Source organism: Arachis stenosperma, chromosome 5 (genome assembly GCF_014773155.1).
Source record: "Arachis stenosperma cultivar V10309 chromosome 5, arast.V10309.gnm1.PFL2, whole genome shotgun sequence".
Lineage (NCBI taxonomy): Eukaryota > Viridiplantae > Streptophyta > Magnoliopsida > Fabales > Fabaceae > Arachis > Arachis stenosperma.
This window is the reverse complement of record NC_080381.1, coordinates 73,013,501-73,028,186: the sequence shown is the minus strand read 5'-3', so window position 1 is coordinate 73,028,186 and position 14,686 is coordinate 73,013,501. Positions and strand designations below refer to the sequence as shown.

The 14,686-nt window shown below is 36.6% G+C and overlaps 2 non-coding genes across 2 annotated transcripts; one reads left to right on the top strand and one right to left on the bottom strand.

The window, feature by feature from the left end:
• Positions 1-539: 539 nt before the first annotated feature.
• LOC130983412 (small nucleolar RNA R71) lies at positions 540-643 on the top strand. The gene has a single exon (XR_009087405.1). It is a non-coding gene; the product is annotated as a small nucleolar RNA R71 (small nucleolar RNA).
• Positions 644-5,051: 4,408 nt separating this feature from the next.
• LOC130932254 (small nucleolar RNA R71) lies at positions 5,052-5,155 on the bottom strand. The gene has a single exon (XR_009067412.1). It is a non-coding gene; the product is annotated as a small nucleolar RNA R71 (small nucleolar RNA).
• Between the last annotated feature and the right edge of the window lie 9,531 nt (positions 5,156-14,686).

The following is a 14,686-nucleotide window of genomic DNA, read 5'->3' as shown; positions in this document are numbered from 1 at the left end:
TGCTGAGAAGATGATGGATAAGGCTTGATATTGCTGAGCCTATTTCTTCCACCATTATTAAAGCCTTGTTGAGGCTTTTGTTGATCCTTCCATTGAAATTTGGATGATTTCTCCATGATGAATTATAGGTGTTTCCATAAGGTTCACCCATATAATTTACCTCTGCTATTGCAGGGTTCTCAGGATCATAAGCTTCTTCTTTAGAAGATGCCTCTTTAGTACTGTTGGATGCATTTTGCCATCCATTCAGACTTTGAGAAATCATGTTGACTTGCTGAGTCAACATTTTGTTCTGAGCCAATATGGCATTCAGAGCATCAATTTCAAGAACTCCTTTCCTTTGAGGCGTCCCATTATTCACGGAATTCCTCTCAAAAGTGTACATAAACTGGATATTTGCAACCATGTCAATAAGTTCTTGAGCTTCTGCAGGTGTTTTCTTTAGGTGAATGGATCCACCTGCAGAATGGTCCAATGACATCTTAGAGAACTCAAATAGACCATAATAGAATATATCTATCATGGTCCATTCTGAAAACATGTCAGAAGGACATCTTTTGGTCATCTGCTTGTATCCTTCCCAAGCTTCATAGAGGGATTCACCATCTTTTTGTTTGAAAGTCTGAACATCCGCTCTAAGCTTGCTCAGCTTTTGAGGAGGAAAGAATTTAGCCAAGAAGGACGTGACCAGCTTATCCCAGGAGTCCAAGCTATCTTTAGGTTGAGATTCCAACCATGTTCTAGCTCTGTCTCTTATAGCAAAAGGGAAAAGCATGAGCCTGTAGACTTCAGGATCTACTCCATTAGTCTTAACAGTCTCACAGATCTGCAAGAACTCAGTTAAGAACTGGTAAGGATCTTCTGATGGAAGTTCATGAAACTTGCAGTTCTGTTGCATTAGAGCAACTAATTGAGGTTTCAACTCAAAATTGTTTGCTCCTATGGTAGGAATTGAGATGCTTCTTCCATCAAACTTGGACGTAGGTGTGGTATAATCACCAAGCATCCTTCTTGCATTATTGTTGTTAGGTTCGGCTGCCATCTCCTTTTCTTGTTTGAAAATTTCAGCAAGGTTGTCTCTAGATTGTTGTAATTTAGCTTCTCTTAGTTTTCTCTTCAGAGTCCTTTCAGGTTCTGGATCAGCTTCAACAAGAATGCCTTTTTCCTTGTTCCTGCTCATATGAAAGAGAAGAGAACAGAAAAAGAAGAGGAATCCTCTATGTCACAGTAAAGAGGTTCCTTATTATTAGTAGAAAAAGAAGGGAATAAAGGAAGGAGAATCCAAACACAAGGGTAAGGATAGGGGCAGTGATTTGAGATGAAGAGAGGTGTTAGTAAATGAATTAATAAATAGAATAAGATGAGAGAGGGAGAAATTTTCAAAAATAAATTTTGAAAAGGAGTTAAATGATTTTCGAAAATAAAGATAAGAAATAAAATTAAAATTAAAATTTAAAACAATTAATTAATTAAAAAAAGAATTTTTGAAAAAGAGGGAGGTATTTTCGAAAATTAGAGAGAGAAAAGTTGTTAGGTGGTTTTGAAAAAGATAAGAAACAAATAAAAAAGTCAAATAGTTAGTTGAAAAAGATTTGAAAATCAAATTTGAAAAGATAAGAAGATAAGAAGTTAGAAAAGATATTTTAAAATCAAATTTTGAAAAAGATAAAATTTTGAAAAAGATATGATATAAAAGATAAGATAAGATAGATTTAATTTTTAAAATTAAAATTAATTACTTGACTAACAAGAAACTAAAAGATATGATTCTAGAATTTAAAGATTGAACCTTTCTTAACAAGAAAGTAACAAACTTCAAATTTTTGAATCAATCACATTAATTGTTTAGCATAATTTTCGAAAATAAAGATAAAATTAAGAAAAAGATTTTTGAAAAATATTTTTAAATTTTTGAAAATCATAAGATAAAAATGAAAAAGATTTGATTTTTGAAAAAGTTTTGAAAAGAGAGGATTTTTAAAATTGAAAATTTGACTTGACTTATAAGAAATAGCTAAGTTTTAAAATTTTTTTGACTAAGTCAGCTCAAATTTTCGAAAATTAGGAGTAAAATAAGGAAAAGATAATTTTTTTTATTTTCGAATTTTTAATGAAGAGAGAGAAAAACACAAACGTGACCCAAAACATGAAAATTTTGGATCAAAACATATGATGTATGCAAGAACACTATGAAGGTCAAGATGAACACCAAGAACATTTTGAAGATCATGATGAATATCAAGAACATATTTTTGAAAAATTTTTTTGTGCAAAGAAAACATGCAAGACACCAAACTTAGAAATCTTTCATGTTTAGACACTATGAATGCAAAAATGCACATGAAAAACAATAAAAGACACAAAACAAGAAAATATCAAGATCAAACAAGAAGACTTACCAAGAATAACTTGAAGATCATGAAGAACACTATGAATGCATTAATTTCGAAAATTGCAAGAGCAAGATGAATATGCAATTGACACCAAACTTAAAACATGACACAAGATTCAAACAAGAAACACAAAAATTTTTTGATTTTTTTATAATTTTTTGATTTTTTTGGATTTTATTTATTTATTTTTTTTCGAAAAACATATATGAAAAAGGAAGTAGTGAATTCAAAGTCCTCAATCAAAATCCCAGGAATCATACCAAGTTAGTCTAAAGCTTGATGGCCAGCCAAGTTTCAGCATACCATTTTGAAACTCTAGAATTTATTCTTAAAAACTCTGAAGGATTTTTCGAAAATAGAGGGAGAATTTTGAAAAATATTTTTGAAAACTTTTTGAAAAGAAAATAAAAAAGAAAGAAAATTACCTAATCTAAGCGACAAGATGAACCGTCAGTTATCCAAACTTGAACAGTCCCCGGCAACGGCGCCAAAAACTTGGTGCACGAAATTGTGATCATCAACAATGGTGCCAAAAACTTGGTAGCGCTCTCAAACGTGAATCACACTTAGTCACAACTCCGCACAACTAACCAGTAAGTGCACTGGGTCATCCAAGTAATACCTTATGTGAGTAAGGGTCGATCCCACGGAGATTGTTGGTATGAAGCAAGCTATGGTCATCTTGTGAATCTCAGTTAGACGGATAATAAATATTGTGGAGTTTTCGAATAGTAAATAAAGTAGAAAATAAAGATAGAGTTACTCATGTAATTCAATGGTGGGAATTTCAGATAAGTGTATGGAGATGCTTGTCCCTGTTGGATCTCTGCTTTCCTACTGCCTTCCTTCAATCCTTCTTACTCCTTTCCATGGCAAGCTGTATGTAGGGCATCACCGTTGTCAATGGCTACATCCCATCCTCTCAGTGAAAAAGGTCCAAATGCTCTGTCACGGCACGGCTAATCATCTGTCAGTTCTCGATCATGTTGGAATAGAATCCCTTGATTCTTTTGTGTTTGTCATCACGCCCAACAATCGCGAGTTTGAAGCTCGTCACAGTCATTCAATCCCTGAATCCTACTCGGAATACCACAGACAAGGTTTAGACTTTCCGGATTCTCATGAATGCCACCATCAATCTAGCTTATACCAAGAAGATCCTGAATAAGGAATCCAAGAGATATGCGCTCGGTCTGAGGTAGAACGGAAGTGGTTGTCAGTCACGCGTTCATAGGTGAGAATGATGATGAGTGTAACGGATCATCACATTCATCATGTTGAAGTGCAACGAATATCTTATAACAGGAATAGCTGAATTGAATAGAAAATAGTAGTAATTGCATTAAAATTTGAGGTACAGCAGAGTTCCACACCCTTAATCTATGGTGTGTAGAAACTCCACTATTGAAAATACATAAGTGATGAAGGTTCAGTCATGGCCGAATGGCCAGCCCCAAAACATGATCAGAAGACCGAATGGTCAAAAGACCTTCCAATCAAAGATTAGATAGTCCTATTTATACTAGACTAGCTACTAGGGTTTACAGAAGTAAGTAATTGATGCAGAAATCCACTTCCGGGGCCCACTTGGTGTGTGCTTAGGCTAAGCTTGAGCTTTACACATGAAGAGGCTTCTTTTGGAGTTGAACGCCAAGTTGTAACGTGTTTTTGGCGTTTAACTCTGGTTCGTGACGTGTTTCTGGCGTTTGACTCCAGAATGCAGCATGGAACTGGCGTTGAGCGCCAGTTTATGTCGTCTAATCTGGAATAAAGTATGGACTATTATATATTGCTGGAAAGCTCTGGATGTCTAATTTCCAACGCCATTGAGAGCGCGCCATTTGGAGTTCTGTAGCTCCAGAAAATCCATTGCAAGTGCAGGGAGGTCAGAATCCAACAACATCAGCAGTCCTTTGTCAGCCTTTTATCAGAGTTTTTGCTCAGGTCCCTCAATTTCAGCCAGAAATTACCTGAAATCACAGAAAAACACACAAACTCATAGTAAAATCCAGAAATGTGAAATTAGCATAAAAACTAATGAAAACATCCCTAAAAGTAGCTAGATCTTCTGAACTGTGATATAGAGGATTCCTCTTCTTTTTCTGTTCTCTTCTCCTTCATATGAGCAGGAACAAGGAAAAAGGCATTCTTGTTGAAGCTGATCCAGAACCTGAAAGGACTCTGAAGAGGAAACTAAGAGAAGCTAAATTACAACAATCGAGAGACAACCTTGCTGAAATTTTCGAACAAGAAAAGGAGATGGCAGCCGAACCTAACAACAATAATGCAAGAAGGATGCTTGGTGATTATACCACACCTACATCCAAGTTTGATGGAAGAAGCATCTCAATTCCTACCATAAGAGCAAAAAATTTTGAGCTAAAACCTCAATTAGTTGCTCTAATGCAACAGAACTGCATGTTTCATGGACTTCCATCAGAAGATCTTTACCAGTTCTTAACTGAGTTCTTGCAGATCTGTGAGACTGTTAAGAGTAATGGAGTAGATCCTGAAGTCTACAGGCTCATGCTTTTCCTTTTTGCTGTAAGAGACAGAGCTAGAGCATGGTTGGACTCTCAACCTAAAGATAGCCTGGACTCCTGGGATAAGCTGGTCACGGCCTTCTTGGCTAAGTTCTTTCCTCCTCAAAAGCTGAGCAAGCTTAGAGTAGATGTTCAGACCTTCAAACAAAAAGATGGTGAATCCCTCTATGAAGCTTGGGAAAGATACAAGCAGATGACCAAAAGATGTCCTTCTGACATGTTTTCAAAATGGACCATGATAGATATATTCTATTATGGTCTATCTGAGTTCTCTAAGATGTCATTGGACCATTCTGCAGGTGGATCCATTCACCTAAAGAAAATTCCTGCAGAGGCTCAAGAACTTATTGACATGGTTGCAAATAACCAGTTCATGTACACTTCTGAGAGGAATTCCGTGAATAATGGAATGCCTCAAAGGAAGGCAGTTCTTGAAATTGATGCTCTGAATGCCATATTGGCTCAGAACAAAATGTTGACTCAACAAGTCAACATGATTTCTCAAAGTCTGAATGGATGGCAAAGTGCATCCAACAGTACTAAAGAGGCATCTTCTAAAGAAGAAGCTTATGATCCTGAGAACCCTGCAATAGCAGAGGTAAATTATATGGGTGAACCTTATGGAAACACCTATAATTCATCATGGAGAAATCATCCAAATTTCTCATAGAAGGTTCAACAAAAGCCTCAACAAGGCATTAATAATGGTGGAAGAAATAGGCTCAGCAATATCAAGCCTTATCCATCATCTTCTCAGCAACAGGCAGAGAATTATGAACAAAGTACCTCTAACTTAACAAACTTAGTCTCTGATCCGTCTAAGGCCACTTTAAGTTTCACGAGTGAAACAAGATCCTCCATCAGAAACCTGGAGGCACAAGTGAGCCAGTTGAGTAAGAAAATAACTGAAACTCCTCCTAGTACTCTCCCAAGCAATACAGAAGAGAATCCAAAGAGAAACTTCAAGGTCATTGATATAATCAACATGGTCGAACCTATAGAGGAAGGAGAGGACGTGAATCCCAATGAGGAATACCTCATGGGACGTCTCTCAAGCAAGAAGAAGTTCCCTATTGAGGACCCAAGGGAATCTGAGGCTCATATAGAGACCATAGAGATCCCGTTAAACCTTCTTCTACCATTCCTGAGCTCTGAAGACTATTCTTCCTTTGAAGAGGATGAAGATGTAACTGGAGAGTAGGTTGCTCAATATCTAGGAGCTATCATGAAGCTGAATGCCAAGTTATTTGGTAATGAGACTTGGGAAAGTGAACCTCCCTTGCTCATCAGTGAACTAGATACATGGGTTCAGCAAACGTTACCTCAAAAAAGACAAGATCCTGGCAAATTCTTAATACCCTATACCATAGGCACCATGACCTTTGAAAAGGCTCTGTGTGACCTGGGGTCAAGCATGAATCTTATGCCATTCTCTGTAATGGAGAAGCTGGGGATCATTGAGGTACATCCTACCATATTTTCATTACAATTGGCAGACAAGTTAGCAAGACAAGCTTATGGATTGGTAGATGACGTGTTGGTAAAGGTTGAAGGCCTTTACATCCCTGCTGATTTCATAATCTTAGACACTAGGAAGGAGAAGGATGAATGCATCATCCTTGGAAGACCTTTCCTAGCAACAGCAGGAGCTGTGATAGATGTTAACAGAGGAGAATTAGTCCTTCAATTGAATGGAGACAACCTTGTGTTTAAGGCTCAAGGATCTTCTTCTTTTACAATGGAGAGGAATCATGAAAAGCTTCTCTCAGTACAGAGTCAAACAAAGCCCCCACAATCAAACTCTAAGTTTGGTGTTGAATCCCCACATCCAAACTCTAAGTTTGGTGTTGGGAGTCTACAACATTGACCTGATCACCTGTGAGGCTCCATGAGAGCCCATTGTCAAGCTATTGACATTAAAGAAGTGCTTATTGGGAGGCAACCCAATTTTTATTTATCTAATTTTATTTTATTTTCATTGTTCTTTTATGTTTTATTAGGTTCATGATCATGTGAAGTCACGAAAAAAATATTAAAATTAAAAACAGAATCAAAAATAGCAGAACAAAAATCACACCCTGGAGGAAGGACTTACTGGCGTTTAAACGCCAGTAAGGAGTATCTGGCTGGCGTTCAACGCCAAAACAGAGCATGGATCTGGTGTTGAACGCCAGAAACAAGCAGTATCCTGGCGTTTAAATGCCAGGAATATACCCTGAGGAGAGCTGGCATTGAACGCCAGAAACAAGCATGGAACTGGTGTTCAACGCCGGAAACATGCTGCAGTTGGGCGTTGAATGCCCAGAACATGTATCACCTCGGCGTTTAAATGCCAGAATTGCATGCAAAGGCATTGTATACACCTAATTGGTGCAGGGATGTAAATCCTTGACACTTCAGGATCTGTGGATCCCACAGGATCCCCACCTACCATATTCTCCCCTCTTCTCAACATTCATCCTCTCTTTCCAATAAACACTCTTCCCCAAAACACTTCACCAATCACCTCAATCTCTCTTCCTAGTTACCCCCTTCACCACTCACATCCATCCACTCTTCCCCATAAACCTCACCTACCTTCAAAAATTCAAAATCACTTTCCCACCCAACCCACCCAATATGGCCGAACCTTAACCCCTCTCCCTCCACTATAAATAGCCCTCCATTCTTCTTCATTTTCACACAACACAACCCTCTCTTCACCACCTTGGCCGAAACACAACCTTCTCTCCATCTCCTCCATATCTTCTTCTTCTTCATCTATTCTTTCTTTTCTTGCTCAAGGGCGAGCAATATTTTAAGTTTGGTGTGATAAAAGCATAGCTTTTTGTTTTTCCATAACCATTAATGGCACCTAAGGCCGGAGAAACCTCTAGAAAAGGGAAAGGAAAGACAAAAGCCTCCACCTCCGAGTCATGGAAGATGGAGAGATTTATCTCCAAAGCCCATCAAGACCACTTCTATGATGTTGTGGCTAAGAAGAAGGTGATCCCTGAGGTCCCTTTCAAGCTTAAGAAAAATGAGTTTCCGGAGATCCGACATGAGATTCAAAGAAGAAGTTGGGAAGTTCTGACCAACCCCATTCAACAAGTCAGAATCTTGATGGTTCAAGAGTTCTATGCAAATGCATGGATCACTAGGAACCATGATCAAAGTATGAACCCGAATCCAAAGAACTATCTTACAATGGTTCGGGGGAAATACTTAGATTTTAGTCTGAAAAATGTGAGGTTGGCATTCAACTTGCCTATGATGCAAGGAGATGCACACCCCTACACAAGAAGGGTCAACTTTGATCAAAGTTTGGACCAAGTCCTTAGGGACATATGTGTTGAAGGAGTCCAATAGAAAAGAGACTCCAAAGGCAAGCTGGATCAATTAAGAAGACTGGACCTCAAGCCTGTAGCTAGAGGATGGTTGGAGTTCATCCAATGCTCCATCATCCCCACTAGCAACCGATCTGAAGTTACTGTAGATCGGGCCATCATGATTCATAGCATCATGAATGGAGAGGAAGTAGAAGTTCATGAAGTCATCTCCCTTGAATTCTACAAAATAGCCGAAAAGCCCTCTACCTTGGCAAGGCTAGCTTTTCCTCATCTTATTTGCCATCTATGTTACTCAGCTAGAGTCATCATAAAAGGAGACATCCCCATTGAGGAGGACAAGCCCATCACTAAGAAAAGGATAGAACAAACAAGAGAGCCCACTCATGGAACCCAACAGACGCATGAGGAAGCTCATCACCAAGAAATCCCGGAGATGCCTTAAGGGATGCACTTTCCTCCCAACAACTATTGGGAACAACTCAACACTTCTCTTGAAAATTTGAGTTAGAATATGGATCAATTAAGGGTGGAACATCAAGAGCACTCCATCATTCTTCATGAAATTAGAGAAGATCAAAGAGCAATGAGGGAGGAGCAACAAAGGCAAGGAAGAGACATAGAAGAACTCAAGGACATCATTGGTTCTTCAAGAAGAAAGTGCCACCATCATTAAGGTGGATTCATTCCTTGTTCTTATTTTTCTGTTTTTCGGTTTTTATGCTTATTATGTCATCTATATTTGTGTCTCTGTTACATGATCATTAGTATTTAGTAACTATGTCTTAAGGCTATAAATAATTCCACGAATCCTTCACCTCTCTTAAATGAAAAATGTTTCTAATTCAAAAGAACAAGAAGTACATGAATTTCAAAATTATCCTTGAATTTAGTTTAATTATATTGATGTGGTGATAATACTTTTTGTCTTCTGAATGAATGCTTAAACAATGCATAATTTTGATCTTGTTATTTATGAATGTTAAAATTGTTGGCTCTTGAAAGAATGATGAACAAAGAGAAATGCTATTGATAATCTGAAAAATCATGAAATTGATTCTTGAAGTAAGAAAAAGCAGTGAAAAAGCAAAAGCTTGCGAAAAAAAAAATAGAAAGAAAAAGAAAAAGCAAGCAGAAAAAGCCAATAGCCCATAAAACCAAAAGGCAAGGGTAAAAAGGATCCAAGACTTTGAGCATCAATGGATAGGAGGGCCCAAGGAAATAAAATCCAGGCCTAAGCAGCTAAACCAAGCTGTCCCTAACCATGTGCTTTTGGCATGTAGGTCCAAGTGAAAAGCTTGAGACTGAGTGGTTAAAGTCGTGATTCAAAGCAAAAAGAGTGTGCTTAAGAGCTCTGGACATCTCTAACTGGGGACTTTAGCAAAGCTGAGTCACAATCTGAAAAAGTTCACACAGTCATGTGTCTGTGGCATTTATGTATCCAGTGGTAATACTGGAAAACAAAGTGCTTAGGGCCACGGCCAAGACTCATAAAAGTAGTTGTGTTCAAGAATCAACAAACTTAACTAGGAGAATCAATAACACTATCTGAAATTCTAAGTTCCTATAGATGCCAATCATTCTAAACTTCAAAGGAGAAAGTGAGATGCCAAAACTGTTCAGAGGCAAAAAGCTACAAGTCCCGCTCATCTTATTAGAATTAATATTCATTGATATTTTGGGATTTATACTATATTCTCGTCTTTTTATCCTAATTTATTTTCAGTTGCTTGGGGACAAGCAACAATTTAAGTTTGGTGTTGTGATGAGCGGATAACTTATACGCTTTTTGGCATTGTTTTTAGGTAGTTTTTAGTAGGATCTAGCTACATTTAGGGATTTTTTCATTAGTTTTTATGCTAAATTCACATTTATGGACTTTACTATGAGTTTGTGTGTTTTTCTGTGATTTCAGGTAATTTCTGGCTAAAATTGAGGGACCTGAGCAAAAACTCTTATAAAAGGCTGACAAAGGACTGGTGATGCTACTGGATTCTGACCTCCCTGCACTTGAAATGGATTTTCTGGAGCTAAAGAAGTTTAAATGGCGCGATCTCAACGGCGTTGGAAATTAGACATCCAGAGCTTTCCAGCAGTATATAATAGTCCATACTTTATTCGTGATTAGATGACGTAAACTGGCGCTGATGCTGCATTCTGGAGTCAAACACCAGAAACACGTCACGAACCAGAGTTGAACGCCAAAAACACTGATGATTGGATTTTTGACGGTTTAGAATTTCACAAATGAATTCTCATTGCAAGTATAGTTTCTAAACCAACAATAATCCTTCCATACAAAAGATTGTTTGTCACAAGTAACAAACCCCTAAAATTAATAACCGAAGTATTCAAACCTCGGGTCGTTCTCCCTAGGAATTGTAATTAAGTGTTTTGTTATTGGTTGTGAGTTATTTTTGGGGTTTTAATAAGAAACATGAAAGATAAATGGCAAGAAAGTAAACTAAGGCCTAAAAAGGTCTTGGCAAGGGTTGGTGGTCAAGGATCTCTATCCTAATCACTAACCACAATATGAGAATTGGCAAGGATTAATCTCATTAAATCATCCTCTAACTAGTAGTAAAGGAAAGTCAAATGAGCTATATCAATCCTAGTCCATAAGTCCTAACTCTCCACTAATTCAATCAGTGAGAACTAGAGTCAATGGATCCCAATCATCAATTACTTGGACATTAGTAACTCAAGAGTTCCTAAGTTACCTTTCCAAGCCAAGAACATAAAACTCTACTCTAGAATCCAACCAAGTATTTTCTCAAACACTTGGAAGGCACAAAAGAAAAGCATAGTAAATTGACAACAAGAATGAAATCTAACAACAATTATTGAAAGGAATTAACAACAACAATCAAAAGAAACACATTTATTATGAATTACCTTGATTGAATTGAAAGAGAGTAGAAGAAATAAAAGTAGATCTACAACAAAACACAAGAACAACATAAAGGAAATTACAACAAAAGAATGGAAGAAGAATGAATGTAACAACAAGGAATTGAGAAGATAGAAGTAGAAGAAGATGAATTAAAATCTAGATCTAAGAACTAAACCTAATCCTAATCCTAATCCTAGAGAGAAGTGAGAGCTTCTCTCTCTAGAAACTACTTCTAAAACTAAACTATGACTAATGGTAACTAACATCCTCATCCCTCTTCAATCCTTGGCTTAAATAGCATCAGAAATGAGTTGGATTGGGCCCACAAGGCTTCTAAAATCGCTGGCCACGAGTTGCATTAAGTGGATCATGTGCCACCATCGGCGTGTCAGCGTAACGTGCGCGTGCGTGTCCTTATGCGCGATGCAACTATGGCAAATCTTATATCATTTCGAAACCCCGGATGTTAGCTTTCCAACCCAACTAGAACTGCATCATTTGGACCTCTGTAGCTCAAGTTATGGTCGATTAAGTGCGAAGAGGTAGGCTTGACAGCTTTTGCGTTTCCTTTATTTCTCCATGAGTTCTCCATTTCTACATGCTTTTCCTTAATTCCCTTGGTCCAATCCTTGCCACCTAAATCTGAAATCACTTAGCAAACATATCAAGGCATCTAATGGAATCAAGGAGAATTAGATTTAGCTATTTTAAGTCCTAAAAAGCATGTTTTCACTCTTAAGCACAATTAAAGGAGAAGTTATAAAACCATGATATTTCAATGGATAAATGTGGATAAAAAGGTCATAAAATCCCTTAAATCAAGCACAAGATAAACCCTACAAATGGGTTTTATCAACCTCCCCACACTTAAACCAAGCATGTCCTCATGCTAAAACCAAGAATGATGTAAGGGTATGGCATTTATTCAATGGGAACTAACTAAATGCGATCTACCTATATGCAACTATCTAAATGAATGCAATTGCTTGGTCAAAATAAATCAATTTCTCAAGAAGAATATATGCATAAGGCCTAGGACTAGCAAGTCTAATCCACAATTGAATTGAGTTATTAAATATTTTTACAAACTTGCATGAAAATTATAATCATAGGTGAAAACATGTAATTGAGCATCAAACCCTCACCGGTAGTGTTTGCACTCTATTCGCTCAAGTGTTTAGGGTTGATTCTCTCAATTCTCTCCTAATCATGCTTTTTAAGATTTGTTTTTCTTCTAACAATCGACATATATTCACGCATGCATACAAGTATCATGAGGTCTTTTCTTTGGTTGTAATGGGGCTAAGGTCAAGGTAGGATGCATATATGGTTAAGTGAGCTTGAAATTTGAATCTTTGATAAGATTAACTTCCCACCTAACCTATGACATCCTATACAATTTCAAAGCTAGCCTAACTACCCATTTTTCACCTTTTCACATACTCATGCATTTTCTTTTTCATTTCACAACACTTATGCATTGATCTTATTGAGCTTCACTTTGGGGCATTTTGTCCCCTTTTTATTATTTTTCTTCTTTTTCTTTCTTTTTCTATTTTTTTTCTTTTCCATATTATTTTTTTTCTTTTTCTTTTTCTCATTTTCCTTTTTTTTTCTTTCTATATACAAGAACATCAATGCATAAGATTTTACATTTGATCAATATATGAGTATGTACCCAATTCTCAATATTTTCAACAAAATACAAAATACACCCTTTTATTCACCCAATGTCCCAAGTTTTCCCACTCTTGAATGATGCTCACACACACTAGCCTAAGCTAATCAAAGATCCAAATAAGGAACAATTATTCTTTTTCACTTAAAGGATTGTAATGTGCTAAAATAAGAACAAGTGGGTTAAGCGTAGGCTCAAATTGGCTAACAATGGAAGATGAAAGGTAAGGCTATTTGGGTAAGTGAGTTAAATGAAATGATGGCCTCAATCATATAAATTCATAAATACACAAAATAATGGATATAAAGAATCAAACAAATCAAAGTTTACATTCATAGAAAGAGAATAATTGCACACAAGAAGGAAAAATAAGTGGTTATAAGATGTAACCACACCATTAGGCTCAAAACTCACAAGCTTGTGTTCTTAGCTCAAAAATATGATCCACAATACATATATATATATATATATATATATATATATATATATATATATATATATATATATATATATATATATATATGTATATGTGATTCAAGCAAGTTTAATGAAAAGTTTTCACTCAAATCAATTGAGGTGCCCTATAGATAGAAATCTTGAAAAATTTCATTATTTTGACTAAGCTTATTTTGTATATATATATATATGTATATGTGATTCAAGCAAGTTTAATGAAAAGTTTTCACTCAAATCAATTGAGGTGCCCTATAGATAGAAATCTTGAAAAATTTCATTATTTTGACTAAGCTTATTTTGTATATATATGCAAAAATAAGAAAATGCAAGTAAAAATCCTAAAATCCTCGAATGAAATGCAAAAGTTTTGGAATTAGAAACTTGTCACCCAAGATCGCCGATCGGTCGGACGACCTCCCCACACTTAAAAGTTTGCACCGTCCTCGGTGTATTTAAAGATGAGCAAGGGGGTACGGCGAATCTGCAGATTGCTGCGTGTTCTTTCTTTCGCTTTCATTTTTTGCTTGCGGTGAATCATTCATGAAAAACAAAAATATAACACCATAAGATGAGAAGATATAAAAGCAAGGAAACATACATTGTTGGAATGAGGTAAATCACTAGAATTGAGTGAGTGAATTAGTGTGACATTAGTGACAAATAAGTGTGTGAATTCTAAATTGCGCGGTTTAAAACACACATTAGCATAAAAGTTATGTCACAAAAGAAGCATGCACTTCACTTATCCTAGTGTGCTTGAGATGCTTTAAGTAAACTTGTAAGGTAAAACAAGCATTAAAGAAGCATGGAAGCATTCAAGTCAAACATATATGGATGCATATAATCATGAAATACAATGCATTAAGCTAAATGCACATCATCATCCATCAAGAAATTGCCTAATCACAGAATAAGGCTCAAATCACATGGTGGCCAAATCATATAATTCAAGAAGAGTTACAAGCTCGAAGGCAATTCTCATCACTTGGTATTTCCAAAAGGTAAGCATGAAAAATTCAAAACCAAGTAGTAAAATATAACCTCAATCATTGAATCCAACAAAGGTTATAAAAATAATGATGTTAAGAAAACATCCCATTTCAATACTCAGCAGCAATTAATGGTAAGCAAGAATAACAATCCAACACTTACAATGAAAAAGAAAAAACAAAATGAAAATTGAACTAAGACTGGCTAAGCAATTAACTAACTAACTAATGGACTTACTAACTAATTAATAACTAACTAAAATAAATGGTTATCAATGGTGTTTGGAAGTGTTGGATGAGGGGTAGGGGGAGGGAAGAAGAAAGGAGAAGGAGAGAAATGGAAAGAGGAGAAGAAAAGAAATGGATGGAAGATAGGGCATCCACGCGCACGCACGCATGGCGCGCGCG